The sequence below is a fragment of the Microcebus murinus genome, chromosome 10, assembly GCF_040939455.1.
Source record: "Microcebus murinus isolate Inina chromosome 10, M.murinus_Inina_mat1.0, whole genome shotgun sequence".
In the NCBI taxonomy this organism is placed as follows: Eukaryota; Metazoa; Chordata; class Mammalia; order Primates; family Cheirogaleidae; genus Microcebus; species Microcebus murinus.
In genome coordinates, this window is record NC_134113.1 from 46,651,714 (window position 1) to 46,670,008 (window position 18,295).

General features: G+C 36.2%; 1 long non-coding RNA gene across 1 annotated transcript; it reads left to right on the forward strand.

Annotated features, from left to right (window-relative positions):
- Positions 1 to 4,345: 4,345 nt before the first annotated feature.
- LOC142873278 (uncharacterized) lies at positions 4,346 to 7,710 on the forward strand. The gene is made up of 3 exons (XR_012921328.1): positions 4,346 to 4,504; positions 5,426 to 5,627; positions 6,316 to 7,710. It is a non-coding gene; the product is annotated as an uncharacterized LOC142873278 (long non-coding RNA).
- The last annotated feature ends 10,585 nt before the right edge of the window (positions 7,711 to 18,295 follow it).

Consider the following 18,295-nt stretch of genomic DNA (forward strand, 5'->3'; position numbering starts at 1 on the left):
ATTACAGTTCAACCCACAACAAACCCTGTGAGGTAGATATAGTCACTACCCCACATATAAGACACAAAGAGATAAAGCAATTTGCCTGGATTGGAACATCAAGATCTGTACACTTAATCACTATGCTCATGTTTAAGAAAACTATCAACTAAGGAACCTGGGAGATAAGTTATCGGAAACCAACAAAACTGAGATTCATGGTGTAGTCAAAAGCACATGGCATGGATTCAGATGGTCTGAATTCAAATCCTTACTTTCCTACTTATAAGTTGTGTAACATTAAGACTATTAACCCCACTGAGTTTTTTTTATTCCTCTCCCCACAACAAAACCAATATACTTTGAAATTTTTTGTTCTTTTATATTTCTTTTAAAAAAATCTCTGGTTGTAATCTATTAATTTGGTTTCTTTTTTCTTTTTTTGAGTTTTTATTTGTTTGCTGGATTAATTTTTTTATTAATTTCAGCATATTATGGAAGTACAAACGTTTTGGTTATGAATTGCTTTTGTGCAGTTTGAGTCAGAGTTATAGTGTGTCCGACACCAAGATAGCATACATTGTATCTGTTAGGTGTGAATTTACCTATCCCCTCTTCCCTGCTTCTACGTGCTTGGTTTCCACTGGGTTTTACTATTAATATCATATGTGCACATAAGTGTTGATCAATTACTTCCAATTTAATAGCGAGTACATGTGGTGTTTGGTTTTCCAGTCTTGTGATATTTCGCTTAGGAGAATGGGCTCCAGTTCCATCCAGGTTTTTTTATGGCTAAGTAGTACTCCATAGTAAACATATACCACATTTTATTAATCTACTCATGTATTGATGGGCACTTGAGTTGATTCCAACTCTTTGTGGTTGCGAATTGTGCTGCAATAAACATATGTTTTTCTGATAAAATGGCTTTTTTTCCTTTGGGTAAATACCCAATAGTGGGATTCCTGGACCAAATGGTAAGTCTATGTTTAGTTATTTGAGGTATCTCCATACTGTTTTCCAGAGAGTTTGTATTAGTTTGCAGTCATACCAGTAGTGTATAAGTGTTCCTCTCTCTCCACATCCACAACAGCATCTGATGTTTGGGGACTTCTTGATAAAAGCCATGCTCTCTGGAGTTAGGTGACATCTCATTGTGGTTTTGATTTATATTTCCCTGATGATTAGAGATGTTGAGCATTTTTTATATGTTTATTGGCCATTAGTCTATCTTCTTTTGAAAAGCTTCTATACAAGGTTAGAGTAACCAAAACAGTGTGGTACTAGCACAAAAACAGAGACATAGACATATGAATTAGAACAGAGAACCCAGATATAAAACCATCCTCATATTGCCATCTGTTTTTTGACAAAGCAGACCAAAACATACACCGAGGAAAAGAATCTCTATTCAATAAATGGTGCTGGAAAAATTGGATAGCCACATCTAGAAAACTGAAACAGAATCCACATCTCTCACCACTCATAAAGGCTCATGAGGGCTAACAGACTTCAACTCAAGACATGAAACTATAAGAATTCTAGAAGAATATGTTGGAAAAACTCTTATAGATATCAGTCTATGAAAAGAATTTATGAAGAAGACCCCAAAGGCAATCACAGTAACAACAAAAATTAACAAATGGGACTTGATTAAATTAGAAAGATTCTGCACACAGCCAAGGAAACAATCATTAGAGCAAATAGACAATCTACAGAATGGGAGAAAATATTTGCATGCTATACATCTAATAAAGGGCTAAAAACTAGTATCTATAAATCAAACAATCCTGTAAAAGTGGGCAAAAGACATGAATAATTTCGTTTCTTGTCACACAAATAGGTTGTGGCCTACACTTAAGAAACTGCCTCATGTAGCTCTTGCGTCCAAATGTGAATATTCTTCTCAATTAGTGATCCTAGTTCAGAGTTTTACTATCATATAGCAGTGGTCTCCAACCTTTTTGGCCGGATTCATGGAAGACAATTTTCCCATGGACCAGTGGGGGGGATGGTTTGGAAATAATTCAAGTGCATTACATTTATTGTGCAGTTAAACCTCTCTAATGTTAATCTGTATTTGCAACAGCTCTCCAGTGCTAGCATCGTCACCTCAGCTCCACCTCAGATCATCAGGCATTAGATTCTCATAAGGAGCACGACCTAGATCCCTCTCACGAGCAGTTTACAGTAAGGTTCGTGCTCTTATGAGAATCTAATGCTCCCACTGATATGACAGGATGCAGCAATGTGAGTGATGGGGAGTGGCTGTAAATACAGAGGAAGCTTCGCTCTCTTGCCCGCCACTCACCTCCTGCTGTGTGGCCCAGTTAATAACAGGCCACGGACTGGTACTTGTCCTCGGCCTGGTGGATGGGGACCGCAGTCCTGTAGTGTTCACTTATCAGTTATCGAAAGGCAACTCATAAGAAGGAAGTTGCATTCTCTTAATGAAAAGAAACACATATGATACAACATATTGTTTCATTTTCGCTCTGCTCAGTGCTACTGGCCTGTCCTCTTGTCCAGCATCCTGACTAATAGAATGATCCCACAAGGAATTAAGAGCAAAGTGCTTGAGCGTCAGATTTTTCATGATGCCCTCCCTGCAGTGGTGATTGCAGCTGGTTTCCCTAATGCCTGTCGTAGTTTGAACTTAACCTTCTTGGCATAGATAAGAACCTGGAGAATTGCAGGCTTCTCATGTAGGGTATGGCTATCGATGTTTACTGATTCAAAACAGGAAACAGAAAACTTGTAGCCTTGCAAGGATGTGTGTGTAAATGTACAAAGGTATATAAGAGCCACGAAAAGAGAGAAAGAGAGAAACAATTGGCTCCAAGAAATAAGGTCACTTATAGGCAATGACTTTTAATACATTACATTGTCCAGTAAAGAAACACTGGACAATGGATATCAGCTTGTCATCAATTTTCCTATTAACCAAATTTCTCTTCTTCTCTTGGGAGAAAAAGGGTGGAAAGAATGATGGCAGCTGCCTCCCCAGATCATCCCCAAGGAAGGGTTATAAAGTATGGAAGGAAAGTATTGAAGGAAAGTCCCGAGCACCTATTGAGAGGTGAGAAAATTTGGTAGGAGTACCTATTTTATGACCCAAGAAAGAAATGTGGGGAAAGAGGATTCCTACTACACCTATCACCTAGCATTTTTAGGTGTGCTTTTGTGTGTGCCACAAAATCAAAGGAATACTGAATCTTTAACAAATCTAGAAAGACTAGTTATCACAACAAGTTAAAATACAGTACATTATGCCCTTATCGGGGGATATATCAGAATCTCCTACAGGTCAAAGATGGAATATATGTAGTTTGAAAAAACTCTCCTAGTAATTCTGATAGGCCCCTTAAGCTCTCCACCACCTTCTGCCCCTACACACACAAAGTGAGAATCATTGATCTCAAGCAAGAAGAGAAAAGTGCCAAAGTAACTACCTGGGGAATATCAGTATTTGAGATGTAAGCAAATGAAGATATAACTTGGAAATAGACCAAGAATCTTCTAGAAAATTGGAGGATTGCCAAAAGAGAGTGGACTTTTAAAAGTTAAAGGTGGACTGGTCCATAATATAATTAACACTTTTTTTAATGACAATGTGCCAGTTGTTTTGTATCTATTATCTCATTTGATCTTTCAAGAATTGCATGAAGCAAAACTGAAGATTAGAGATATTCAATAACTTGCTGGGATATAAATTCAAGTCTACATAATTCCAAAGCCTGTTTTCTTTCTCCATGCTGTTCTGTGAGGTCATTGGTGGTCTTGATGGGAGTGGTTTGGGTAGAATATTGGGTGCAGACACAAGAACGTTTTTTAAGTTGACACAATTAATAAAATTTAAGAGAGGACAGGCTGTGAGGACACCTGAAGTTTAATTATGACAAAAACTGAGAGTGACGGAAACAGATAGGGGAAGTGGTCTATCTTATGTTTTCTTATGTGTATAAGATGTTGGCCTTTTTTTTTTCTTTTTCTTTAAAGAGACAGGGTCTCACTCTGTTGTTGCCCAGGCTTGAGTGCAGTGACATGATCACAGCTCACTGTATCCTTGAACTCCTAGGCTCAAGCAATTATCCTGTCTCGGCCTCCCAAGGTGCTGGGATTACAGGCTTAAGCCCCCACGCCTGGTCAGGATGCAGTTTTATATAGTGATGAAGATCACATGCTTTTCCTCCATACTGCGTTTATTGAAATCTCAGACTGCTCATCAGCTGTGTTTTACTTAATCTTATCGTGCTTTTGAGTGCTTATCTCATAGGGCATTTGTGAGGCTAAAAAGGGAACTATTAAAGGGAAAGTGCTTAGTAAGCATTAGTTATTATTTTAAAAGTTTATATGCTGAGAGAAAGGAAGGAGTAAAGAGGAAAAGGTTGACAATGAAAAGGGATTCTCTCATACTTTTCTCAATGCCCTTTACTTTATATTACCAGGAGTATACCTGTGATTGAAAATTTGGATTTATTACATTGGGCAGCAAAAGAGAACACAAACTTTGAAAAGCTAAAAGGTATCTCAGTAAGAGGCTGTTTTTGCTTTTGTTAGGTGATTTAGGGGAGGGCCCTTTGCCCCTCCAAGGAAGTGGGGTCTTTGCTTTGGATTGGATATTTTTAGGAAGTGAAAGTAAGTCTATAAAGATATTTGGATATCTAAATAGATTTTTATTTAGGAGAAAAGTCCAGATCCAGGATAACAATATACTTTGTAAAGAAGCAGCAATCACTCCCATTAGCCAGGATAGATGAATGTTTGGTCACTTTTTGTGCATTGGACAATGTTCACGTTTTTGTCTGTGTTCAAATATGATTATTGGATGGTCTTGTTTTTCTTGATCCATCACAGTCACAGAGTGGCCTTGTCTGATGTTCTGTGAAATTTTAGTTTCAACAGGACACCAAGGCCTGGTTGTTTTAGTCTTAGATTTGGCCTCTCTCCATTATGGGGTTCACAGACCAAGTGGCTCTTGACATTAACTAATAATTGAAAGGTTGACATATTGCATAATGTCTTAGAGGATTTAAAATTTCAAGGCGTAGTAGGTAGATTGCATTTTAAAATATATTATAAATTTTTAATGTACTACTCATGTTGTGCCCACCAAAAAGTTAATTTTAATCTCTCAATGTAGTTTTCTTTTTCACTCCAAAGCAAATTTCACTCCCAGAAAATTTCATCTTTAATTTTATTCAAGATATTTATGACCAGAAAACCTTTTAGAGCGAGTGCTCATCTAAAATTGAAATAGTTTGTACTAAGAAAAAAATTAACAAAACAAGCCAGGTTGGATATTGCAGTTCAAATACTAAAGCAGTTCAAATACTGAAGTCATATTATCTTTTACTTTAATGCTGGGTTAGTATGCACAGACAAAATAACATGTAGGATATTTAAGAGCTTCTGCATACAATATAACTCTTTGTTTTGTTCCTAGACTTAGAAATAACCACAGTTGACCCTTACAACAACATGAATTTGAACTGCGTGGGTCCACTTATGCATGGATTTTCTTTCTCCTCTGTTGGTCCTGAGATAGCAAGACCAACCCTTCCTCTTCCTCCTCCTCCTCAGCCTACTCAACATGAAGACAATGATGATGAAGACCTTTATAATGATCCATTTCTACTAAATGAACAGTAAATATATTTTCTCTTCCTTATGACTTTCTTAATAATGTTTTCTTTGCTCTAGCTTCCTTTATTGTAAGAATATAGTATATAATACATATAATGTACAAAACATGTGTTAATTTGCTGTTTATGTTATTAATGAGACTTCTGGTCAACAGTTGGCTATTGGTCATTAAGTTTAGGGGGAGTGAAAAGTTATATGCAGATTTTCAACTGCACTGGGTGGAGGGGTTGATGCCCTAACTCCCGTTTTGTTCAAGGGTCATCTGTACTTGATATAGGCTTAAGTTTCCTCTTTTTACCTTTCCAAATACATCTTTAATAATGCTAAATTATAAGACCACTTATTTCAGGTAATTTTTTCAGTTATAATTTACCTATGTTTTTTGAGCGTTTACTGTAGGAAACACATGCTAGATGCTGATGGCAAATTTCATATTTCATACTTAAAATTGATTCAAAAGCACTTTTTGGTTTTGGGTCCCTTGCTTCAGTTACAGAGATATAAGAAGAAATACACAGACATTATTTGAAAATATTTCTTTGACAACAAAGCAGTAAATCTTCAACTGTTGTTGAAGGGCAATCAGGAATCAGTTGACAGTTTTTTCCTTAGTCGTTTTTGAGTTCTTAAGAGCCTATTTTAAAATGTTGCAATGCTCATACTTTGCATTTCTTAACTTTTCTTCCAAAGATATTAAAAGAAGACAAAAATGCCACAGAGATTTTTACGCCTTTCTGGAAGAGACTCCTGGCAATGGGATGCTGATGCTTTGGAGAGAGTAAGAGTCGTCAGTTGAGACGTAGGCAGCCCGTCAGCGGAGAGCTCAGAGGAAGGTTTCAGCCAGCAGAAACCAGGGGTTCCCAGTTCCCCTGACGGCCAATGTGCCCCTCAGCAAATGCTCTCTGAAGAGAGTTTTATATTCTTGAAGCATGTTTCAAGCACAAAATATGGTAGTTTAAAAAGGAGCAGTGTTGGAAATCAAATTGTAAAATAATCTCACTCAGTAATTTTTTCTTGGAATCAGAGAATTTCTGAAATAGAAGAGATATCATTATTATTGTAATAAAAATAATATTTATTGAATGTTCACCTTGTTTCATGTATATATTCCTCATTGAATTTTAGCCCTTGTTACCCAAATTTCAGAGTGGAAGAATTTTAAAAAAAGGTTAAATAAAACGCCATGTTTAAAAAAATAAAATAAAAAGAGAGAGAGAGAGATTGTAAATGATGGAGCCAGGGTTAGAAACCAGGTCTGTTTAACTCCAAAGCCTATGGTGTTAATCATCATAATAATAAAGTTTAATAGTTTCGAGTGCCTATTATATGCCAGGCATTGTTCTAATGCCTCTCTATATTGTATTATTTAATCCTCACAACAACTCTGTGAGCTAGATATTCTTCCATAGGCACCTAGAACTTGAGTAACTAAACTGACAGTCATACAACTAGTAAGCAGCTTGTGATTATGTCACTCTGTTAGGTTGAATAACAAAGTTGGCTTATATAAAGCAAATATTAGTAGATCTGAAAAGAGGAATAGACAGCAATACAAAAATAATAAATGACTTCAATACCCCACTTTCAACAATGGATAGATCATCTAGGTAGGAAATCAATAAGGAATCGTTGGGATGGTACTACACTTTAGACCAAATGGACCTAGCAGATATATACAACATTGCATCCAACAGCAGCAGAATATATTAATGCATTCTTATCAAGTACATATGAAAAATTTTCCAAGAAAAATCATATATTATGCTGAAGGCACCTGAGACCCACACCCCTCATGGAAGACATGCATCAGCATAACACTGAACCTATTACCTGGTGCATCAACTACCCTTTTACCTGGTGCATCAACATAATACTAACCTATTAACTGGTGGATATTAGCAACCAGATACCCCACCCCTCCGACTACCCCAAAATAAAAGTGGGAAAAATCAGGTAGACAGGACTCAGAATTTGGTGGGGAGACCATTCTGAGCCCACTGGCAAATAAACTTTGATTCTCTGACTCTCCGACTCTCTGTGTGCCACTCAGTTTGTCCTTGGGACCACTTGCTGTGACACTTGCTCTAACAATGCCACAAGTCAACAAATTTAAGAAGATTGAAAAAAAAAAAAGAAGATTGAAATCATATCAAGTATCTTTTCTGATCACAATGGTATGGAAATAGAAATCAAGGACAGGAGGAAAACTAGAAAATTAATAAATGTGTGGAAATTAAATAACACATTTCTGAACAATCAGTAGGTCAAGAAAGAAATCAAAAGGGAAATTTTAAAAATCTCTTGAACAAATGAAAATGGAAACACAAAATACCAAAACTTATGAGATGTAACCAAAATAGTTCTAAGAGGGAAGTTTATAGTGATAAATGCCTACGTAAAGAAAAAAGAAAGACCTCAAATAAACATCCTAACTTTATACCTCGAGGAACTTGAAAAAGAAGAACAAGCTAAGCCCAAAGTTAGTAGAAGAAAGGAAATAACAAAGATCAAAGCAGAAAGAAATGAGATAGAGACTAGAAAAACAATAGAAAAAATTGACACTGAGTTGGTTTTTTGAAAAGATAAACAAAATCAGCAAACCTTTAGCTTGACTGAGAAAAAAAGAAATCTCAAATAAATAGAATCAGAACTGTGAGAATTCCTAACACCACAGAAATACAAAAGATCATAACAGATTACTATGAGCAGTTATATCATAAAATATTGGATAACCCAGAAGAAAGGGATGAATTTTTGGAAACATACAACCTACCAAGACCAAATTCTTATATTAAAAATATTGTTATAAAAACTTTCAAAACACACAATAAGCCCAAAGATCTCAATAACCTTGAGTTAATAATTATCAAAGTTTCACCACATATGCTTCATCCATCCATATTTTTTTCTTTCCTATTGCTGAAGTATTTTAAAGCAAGTAATAGACATGTTATTCCATGCCTACATATGAATTTCTAAAATTATAGATATTTCTATGCATTAAGACATTATATTCTTTCCATTTGGAATATGCAAAGATGATTTAAAAAAATCATTTCTAAACTGCTTAAACCCCACACATGGAGAAGTTGTTCAACTTAAATAATTCTAAAAGTAGTAATATGGTTTCAAGAGTTTTATTAGTAGTTTTTAATACTGTTTTTCATCTCTAAGTGAATCAGCTGCTTAGAAATCTTCTCCCTCTGGCACTTATGGAGTACCCACTGAATCACTCCTTTTTTATAAGCTCAAATCACAAGAAGAAAATAGGATTTTTAGAGCTTTATATCATTTGTGAACAGCTTGCTTTTTCTTCTGAATGACTAACATGAGAGAAAACACTTTTAAATAGCTTGTGGCTCACCACAGGAAGTGTAGGGCATAAAGTTAATTGTGTAAAATAGTATACTTTTTTATAAGAAAAAGGGAACAAACAAAAAGAAACCCAATGAACTACTAAATTTCAAGATTTTAACTTCTAGGACCTATATTTTTCTCCCAGAAGGTTAGTTTTGGGCATTTTCTTAATTTTTACAAATTTGTTTTGATCTTTTTTGCTGATGTATCATATCCTTTCATTGTAAAAATAGATGCCTATGGTACAGAAGAATTTAAATGAACAAAAAAATAAGAGAGATAAAAATCACCCACGAATACCAACACCCAGAAATAACTAACCAATGTCAATGTTATATAGATAGATATAAATAATACTGTTTTCATACTTTAACATCATATTATGCAGTGTTTCAAACATACTATTTTAATTTATACTTGTATGGTGATATTGTCTAATGATTTGTAAATTTTGTGGATAATTTCTTAAAATAGCTTTATTGAGCTATAAGTCACATACCATGCAATTCACTCATTTAAAGTGTGCAATCCAATGATTCTTAGTATATGCCCAAATATGTGCGACCACCACCCCTGTCAATTTAAGAACATTTCACTACCTCACTAAGAAACTCTGGATCCTTTATTTACCATCCCCTATTCACCCAGCTCAATCTCTGTCTGCCCTTCAACCACCAAACAACTACTTCTCTGCTTGGTCTTTTGTGACTGGCTTCTTTCATTTGGTGTAATGTTTTCAAGAACCATCCGTGGTGTAGCACGTATCAGAACTTCATTCCTTCTTGTGGAATGAAGGATAATATTCTTGAATAATATTCCATTGTATGGATATACAACATTTTGTTTATCCATTCATCAGGGATGACATCCATAATGTTTGTTCATGAGTGCCCTTACATTTATATCCTTGCATTTCTTGTATTATCTTTTTTACTTAATATTAGAGTTTTGAAAGAAAAATTGCTTGAGTTCTTTCAAGGCTTTTAACGCAAATTGTCAAGTCTTCTCAATTTTATAGAAGAAAACTAGCATTGCCACTGCTTGTTCAATTTGTATTTCTTTGATTACTTGAGAAGATAAGCAATTTTTAATGTTCTTTAGTTAATATTCTGTAAATTTTAGGGTATTTTGTCTAATTTTATTTTGTGATGCCAATTTTTTTCTTTATTGGTTGCGAACACTCATTACAGAATAAGGACCACTCCTTTGTACACAGGTTGTTTTTACTCTATGTGCAAATCTGACTCATTCTTCACTTCTCAGCTTGTCACTTCCACCAGCAACCACCCCCACCTCTCAGTTCTGGTTAAGTGCCCCCTACTCTGTACTGCTTTGCATCCTTACATAATAAGTGCTTAATTGACCTTTTTGCCTGTTAGGCTGTAAGCAGAACTGAAGAGTACCCAAATAGGATCATGCAGGTTTCTTGCCCAGAATCATGTTTGAGGCCAGCCAGTGGAGCCTGAAATCCAGCCCTTCTTAATTCCACAATCCGCAACCAACAGGGGGCGCATTTTTCTCCAGTTCCCACAGAGGTACTCTGTGGATAGTGGCAGCCATGGGCACTGAATGTCTGTTTACCATTGAATCTTCAATTCAATTTGGTGTGGGCCAAAATTTAATACATGTCTGTTGAAGAAAAGAAAGAAGGAGAAAAGGAAAAAAAAAGAAAGGATGTTAACCTTCTACCCATCATATATTTTGCAAATATATTCCCTCTGTCCTTTGCCAAACACATTTTAAGTGTATTTTTATGTACAGAATTTAAACATTTTGATTCAACTCAATGTAATAATCTTCTTTCTGGTGGACTTATAAGACATTTGTGCTAAGAAAAAGTACTTTCACATTTTCATTTTTTACATATAGTCCTATAATCCATTGGGAATTTATTGTGATGTTTATTCTAATATGAGAAATAAACCTGATACTCGCTTTCAATAATTTGTGAGTTTCTTCAGTACTATTTGCTTAATAATCTTTTTATTTCCTGTTGACTCATGACACTAAACTCTGTTTTAGATCTGTCAATTCTAGTTCATTGTCTAATAATATTTGCAACAATTGTCTGTCCTATTATATTATTTTTGAGAAAGAATCTCGCTTTGTCACCTGGGTTACAGTGCAGTGGTGTCATTATATCAGGTTTTAGCTGAAACTGTCGGTTCTTGGCCCGCTCGTGGCCCAGGAATGAGCAGACACGCCAAAGTTAGGCAAGCATGAAAATGAGGTTTATTGAGGAGAGAAAGATAGGATTGTAGGGCAAGAGCAAGATACAGGTTTACAGAGCACGGTATATACGCCACAGATAATGACCAGACCCCTTGTCGCAGCAAAGAGAATGGAAGGAAAGGCGCAAAACAGAGCTTGGTTATGGTCTGCTGTCTTATATTATGGTTCCTGAATAGGGACCTCTCTCATGGTTCAGAGGTCACCATGGAACTACTTTGATTGGACAGTTGGGAGTCACATGACCTGATCCTTCACTATGCATGTGGGTTCTAGGTCACTGTCCAGACTTTATGGTACCCATGCTGCTTGGCCTGTGGGCTACAGGGTCCTCTGTATTCTTTTGCAGCTGGCGTGCCAAGTTCTGATTGGCAGATTCATAGGGTATTCCCTCCTCCCAGGTATGGAGAATTAGGATGGGGCAGGACCAAGATGGGGGCCTCAGCACCCACTTTTGTCCCCAGGAGACTCAGAATCCCTCACTATCTACCCAATAATTATAGCTCACAGCAACCTCAAACTCCTGGGCTCAAGCGATCCTCCTGCCTCAGCCTCCCGAGTAGCTGAGACTACAGGCACACACCACCACGCCAGAATAATTTTTCTATTTTGTAAAGACAGGGTCTTGCTTTTGCTCTGAATGGTCTTGAACTCCTGGCCTCAAGTGATCCACCCACCTCAGCCTCCCAGAGTGCTAGGAATACAGGCATGAGCTGCTGCACCAAGCCCTTCTATTATTTTTATGATATAGTATACTTTAATGTCTAGTAGAGCAGATCTTCTCCACTAAGTTTCTTTTTCAAAATTTTCTTAGGTTTTCTCACAAATATGTTTCTCTAGATGAACCTTAGAAACATCAAACATGTTTATTACCATGAATAATAATAAAACCACTGCCATTTTAATTGGGATAATATTAAATTTATAAATTAATTTGGGATGAATTGATATTTTTATAAATCTTTATCACATTTAAGTTTTTCATCCAGAAATGTGTACTATTCACCTATTTAAACCTCATAATGCATTTTAGGAATTTAAGGGTGTTTTCTCTGTGTGTGTGTTTAATAGACTCTAACATATTTCTTGTTAGGGCAATCCCTAGGGTTTTTGGCATTTATTATTTTGTTGTTCTTTATGTAAACTCTTTTTTCCTGTTATACTTACAAACTCTTTATTGTTTTTATATTGCAAACTATTATTTTAACATAAAGCTTATATTCTACCAGTTTATTAAATTCTCTTACTAATTCTAAAATTTGTGTAATCTCTCTTAGGTTTCCTTTTCTCGTACATACATCAGTTGGAAATAATGAGGCTCTTTCAAATAGCTACTGTTTTGTCTCTGTTTGTCTTATACTCTATCCAGAATTTCCAAAAGAAAGCTAAGTAACAATAGCTGTTTGCCTTATTAGACATTGAAACATGTTCCTGGTGGCAAATTGTAAGAGAATCTGATTCCCTTGAGAGCAGAGCTCATGCATCTTTCTTTCTTTATAAAAAATCTTCAACACCTATCATAATACATAGGTACAGGATAAAAATTTATTTTGTCAATAAGTTTGTTTAAGTGAATAAGAATGTCTCTAAGTTTTTCCCCATTAATTATGATCCATGTTTAGGGTATATCTTCTTATTCACAAATTTATGAGTTTGGTTTTTTAAGTAATGCTTTCTAATTACAAGAATAGAAATTACCAGTACCTATTGGTTATACCAGTACTGATTAGTAATTTTCTAGAAAATTATTCTCAAAAATATGGATAACCTATACGTTCTTTTTTAGGATAAATTTTACAGTAGAAATTTATGCCAATAAAGAGAAATCTAGTAAGTGCTTATTCATACAAATATACCGTGTTCATGATGTATTCAGTCTTCAAATATATAATCTATACTAATATGGAGGTAAAGAATTGTATGTCTTAGTCAAGTGACATAGGTATATAAACTGTTTTTTGGGGGGACTATGCTAGGTTTAATAATGATAATAAGAATCATTTTGGGCATATTTGAAGACATTTTACTAGATTTATTACCAATGTTACATTTTCTTTTCTTTTCTCTCTCTTTTTTTGTTTTAGAGATGGGGGTCTCACTTTTGTGCTGGCCTCCAGTGATCCTCTGTCTCAGTTTCTGAAGTAGCTGGGAATACAGGCACGTGCCACCATGCCTGGCTGATTTTTATTTTAAAACCTTTTTTAGAGATGTGGTCTTGCTATGTTGCCCAGGCTGGTCTTGGACTCTTGGCCTCAAGCAATCCTCCCTGCCTCAACCTCCTTAGTAGCTGGTACTATGAAACAGGTAGGAGCCATGCCCCCAGCCAATGTTACTTTCGTTATTGTTAATTTCATCAAAGGAATGTGATGAATACATTTTGAGATTTTAAAATATTTTTAAATGTCATCATTAAATCCATTTATGTATAACTGCCCTCAATAGATTCATAATCTTTCAGGTAAATAGTAATCTCCAAATCTATCCATTTTAACCAACTGTGGTTGAGAATTGTGACTAGCATATTATTTTGTGATCTCTTTTGTTACATCCTTAGTCTCCAATAGGATATTTGTTGAGTTTGGTTTAATATGAAGCTCTGCATTCAGCTACAGAGAGAAAGCTCCTTTTTAATATAACTCAGATGCAAATAATGTTCTAATATTGTTGTTTATTTCCTTGCAGCATTTATCTCTAAAAAGTCTCACTTCACAATCTCTTTTCTTACGTTTTCATAAACTTCTGGCTTCTAGTTGCTTTGCCTAGGGGTTTTAAAGCCTATGACTTTGTCAGACTGAAAGATTTTTACCTTTCTTCCTTGCTTATTAAGGTAGGAGGCCGTGATGGTACAATTTCCTGAAACTTTTGCTTTAAATGGATCTTACAAACAGAGAGTCACAGTGGAGCAATGAGTAACTGTGGTTTAAAACTTTGCTTCTCCTGTATCAAACAACATGCTGCATCATGAAATGTTCAGTCTTGTCTCTTACCTGGCAGATGGCCAGGGTGTGCGATGGCTCCTACCTCACTGACATAATTGAAATCAAAGAGTTGCCAAGGTACGGCAGCAACCCCAGCAAACCTGTGAACTTACTGGCCTTGGAGGACTGTGGATGGAAACACATAAACTGTCTCTGGCCATGTAGGCTGCCTTGCCCCCTCACAGAAGACTGTATCAGGTGGTAGTTGGTATAAGAAACCATTGTGTGTATTAATTTTGTCATGAGGACCTAGTGGTCAGCACCCCTGGACGTTACAGAGGGAAAAATATGATACAGTATTTATAAACTCTTTAGCAGTCCATATCATGGATCCCACATAGAATTCACTCAAGCTGAAAAAGTTCAAACATTACAAAGGATTAAATAAATTATCAAGCTAAGTGAATCCAAAAGTACATCACCGTCTAAACTAACTTTATTCCCTAGGTGGCTGTGAGATTATCCATAATCTTTTTTTCAATTAGCTTCATGCCTCTCAGGAATCCGATAAACAGTTTGAGATACATTTTTTTAATCCATTGCTTGCTCCTAAATATTTGTAACTTTCTTTATATGCTAAGCTACAATTCTGTTGCACACTATGACTATAAAACCCAGGATAATAATAACAATAGTTTGTTCATCTGACTGCTTTGGACAGGTAGAAAATTCACTGGCCTCTTTCCAGCTTTTGGAAATGGAAAGTTTTAGCTTTTGGTTAAAACAACACTCCTTGCATTTGAACTAGTGACTATAATGTTAATGTTTAAGCTGTCTTTAATTTTCCAAATGGTGTTGACATAGTTGAGAGTTTTTTTAAAAAAAATACAACCATATCCAGTTTTTACTTTAGGGGGCTTAATTTATCCTACCCTGAGTAAACCACCTGTCAGTGCTGAGCCCCAAGTTGCCTGGGCCTGTGTAGTTCTGGGTGCATTATAAGTCTTCTGTCTAATCTAGCAAATCATCCAATCTGGTTAATTTTTGAATGCAGGCTCATTTTTAGAATAGAAATATTAAAATCTGATAATATAACCCTAAAGTGAAAGTAGAAGTAAATTTCCCCTTCCTTATTTTACACAGAAGTGGACTTAAACTGCTGCAATCGTGGGGATGTTTGAAATTGCAACAAAGGAAGCAAAACAGAGCTAAATGAATCCTGTGCAATGAGGAGGCATTTTCAGGTAGTACCCAGATTAGAAACTGCCCTTTTCTGGCTAAAAACATGTGTGACTCATACAACCCCTCTCACTGCTTACTGAATAGCACAACTCTGAGAAAAGTGGAGATACTAGCTGGCAAATTTACAAATCAGAGATGGTTTCCTGCTGAATCAATGGCTATAGCCAAAATGTATGCAAAAAGCAATGGAAGAATGAAAATCTCTTTGAAGACTGATGAAAACTTGTACTAGATATGAAAGTTTGAGCAATCACTTAAAAGTTCAAGTCCCTTAATATGGCTTTGAAAGCTGTCAGTGACTTGGACCGTGGTGACCTTTCTGAACTCATTTCTCCACTCCCCACCTTGAACTCCACAGTTAACTCTTAATTATTCTAGTACTTAGTAGCGTACATTCTCTTCTCTCCAAGCCTTTTCCTGGAGGAATATTCTCTTGTCTGACTCCCTATGTCTGAGTTAAGTGGTCTCCCATATCTCCTTTAATAACTTATCTTACCCTGTCGTTACTCTTGGCATACTATATTTAAGTCCCCATTTACTAGTTTACCCTGCTTCTAGGCTGCAAGCTCTGGCATATCACCCCGTTTACCACTGTATCTTCACGGCCCGGCACTTAGAAGGCCTTCAATAAATATGTGTTGAATGAATGAGTTCATTGCAGAGACAGTGAAGAATTTTTACATTTGTTTAAATTAAAAAAGTCTTAGTAGCAGGATCCAACCTCAGCACACAAGATTATGCAAACATTATCACAGTCTTTATTTTCTTTAAATCAACAGAATTCTAATTTCCAGACTACTATTCCACTAAGATGGCAAGAAATTTAATCTCAGTCATTTAGGGCCTGGGGTCGTACAGAATTAGGAAGGGTTATATGAAAAGATCCAAGAACTAGCTGAAAGGGCTCCACTGACCTTCTGGCCTTGCTTCTAGTCTGAGCATGCAGAAGTCAGTCCTGTCAATATCTGCTCCTGAGCTACGCACAGGTTTAGGAATCTGAGCTGGTTCTGGGAATCCCTTGCTCAGAGACCCACCTTCCTGCTTCCCTTGGAAGGAATTTGCTCTGAAGCTTGGTCACTGCCTCTCCCCCCTCCCCAATGAATTCTGACCTCTTTTATTTTAGTCTTAGAAAAATCTTACCTCCCCCACTTCCTTCTCCTTTCTCCCCCAAATACACCTTCTGACTTTCATTTGCACTTAGCTTAATCTCTCAAAATAGAATAGGGCTTAGCATAACAAAAGCCAGGAAGGAATCTTGTCTTCCAAATCTTGGGCAAGAAATACAACAGGCATGAATAACCAGTTATAATGAAGGAAATATACAGAGAACAAAAATCCAAAATAATTTCTCAATGATGACAACTACAAAATCCTGTTACTTCTTGATTTCCGCACATGAAGATTTGGCCAGATGGCCTAGGATATTAATAATGTTAGATACAGAATTGGAGACACTACAGATGAGCAAAAATCAAAGCCACTTCCCTCATGCACAAGCTAAGGTGGGCACCAATTTCTAGAAAGAAATATTTGGAAATTAACACCCAAAACACACTATTTTATTTAAAAATATCTTCCCCCTCTTTCTTTCTCTTTCATATATATACACACATACATATGTATATCAATCATGTATGTTATATAATAAGCTTACATATAATAAACCTACATATATACATATATGCATATATAACATATATAATAAATTATACACATAAATTATCATGTTATATAATTATATATAATATATAATAAGCATATATATGCATATATTTATGTATACATGTATACATAAATATATATTTTGAGGGGAAAAAGAAACAATGAAGACACGATTATGTCAAAGACAATAGGACAAAATTCAGAAGAGTGAGGTAATTCTGTCATATAGCCTGAGGCATAAAACAAAAGGACTATAGAAATCAGGTAAATAACTAAAATCACTATATCATTAATATCATTTGTGGCATATTCGTTGCAAACAGAGGGCATCAGCAGTTTGGTATCAACAAATTTTGGCCACAGTGAAAGGACATGGTGCCGTTTACAGAGACTGATGATGGGCTCTCTGGTGTAGTGGTCAGCGGTGCCCTCAGTCATGTGGTCAGCAGCAGCCATCTTGCTTTTGCCATGGCGGAGATGGGGCCATCCCCCATTTGCTCTTTGTTTATCTAGTATCTTCATGAACTTAGGACTTTGGCTGAACTCTGAGGATACAGGCACAAGGAAGACTCTGGTATGATGGAGTTTGTAATCCAATCAATGACGAACAACAACAACAAAAAAATAGTTTCTAACTGGTAGCCCAAAAAATATTTTGCAGGGCACATGTGTTATATATTCTGGGGACCCCAGGCATGTTTGAAAGAACGTGAAGGGCCTAATGTTGGCCAGAGCAGGGGATGAGCACTCCAGAAAACTGCTACTTGTCTCATATGAGTTGATGTGGATCCCAAGCAGGGTAGCCAACAAAATATGGCTTACATTTCAGGATGTCAAATTAACTGTTTAGTAACTCAAATTTAGTACTGGAACTTTAGAATAAGTCTTCTCATTCTGCTGTCTCTAAGTCATGGGTCAAAGAGACTCTTGCCTGAGGTTTTGATATTCTCCCAGCCAAAGCAAATCCCAACAGCTGCTGCTGCAGTTACAATCATATCCCCAGACCTGCCACATCATGGGGTGTCTCCCTGATTGTCCCTGTCTCTCCAGAGCAATGCTTTTATATGGTCCAGTCCTTCTTGGTGAGAATTGTCTCCAAGTTGTATGGTTACAAGTTGTATGTATGACTTTGAATTCCAGCTCCATCACTAACTTGGGTGATTTATAACTTCTCTAATACTATTTCCTGAAAATGAAAGTAATAGTAGCTTGTTAGGGTTGTTGAGCTTAAACAAATTATAAATGTAAAATGTCTTGCATAA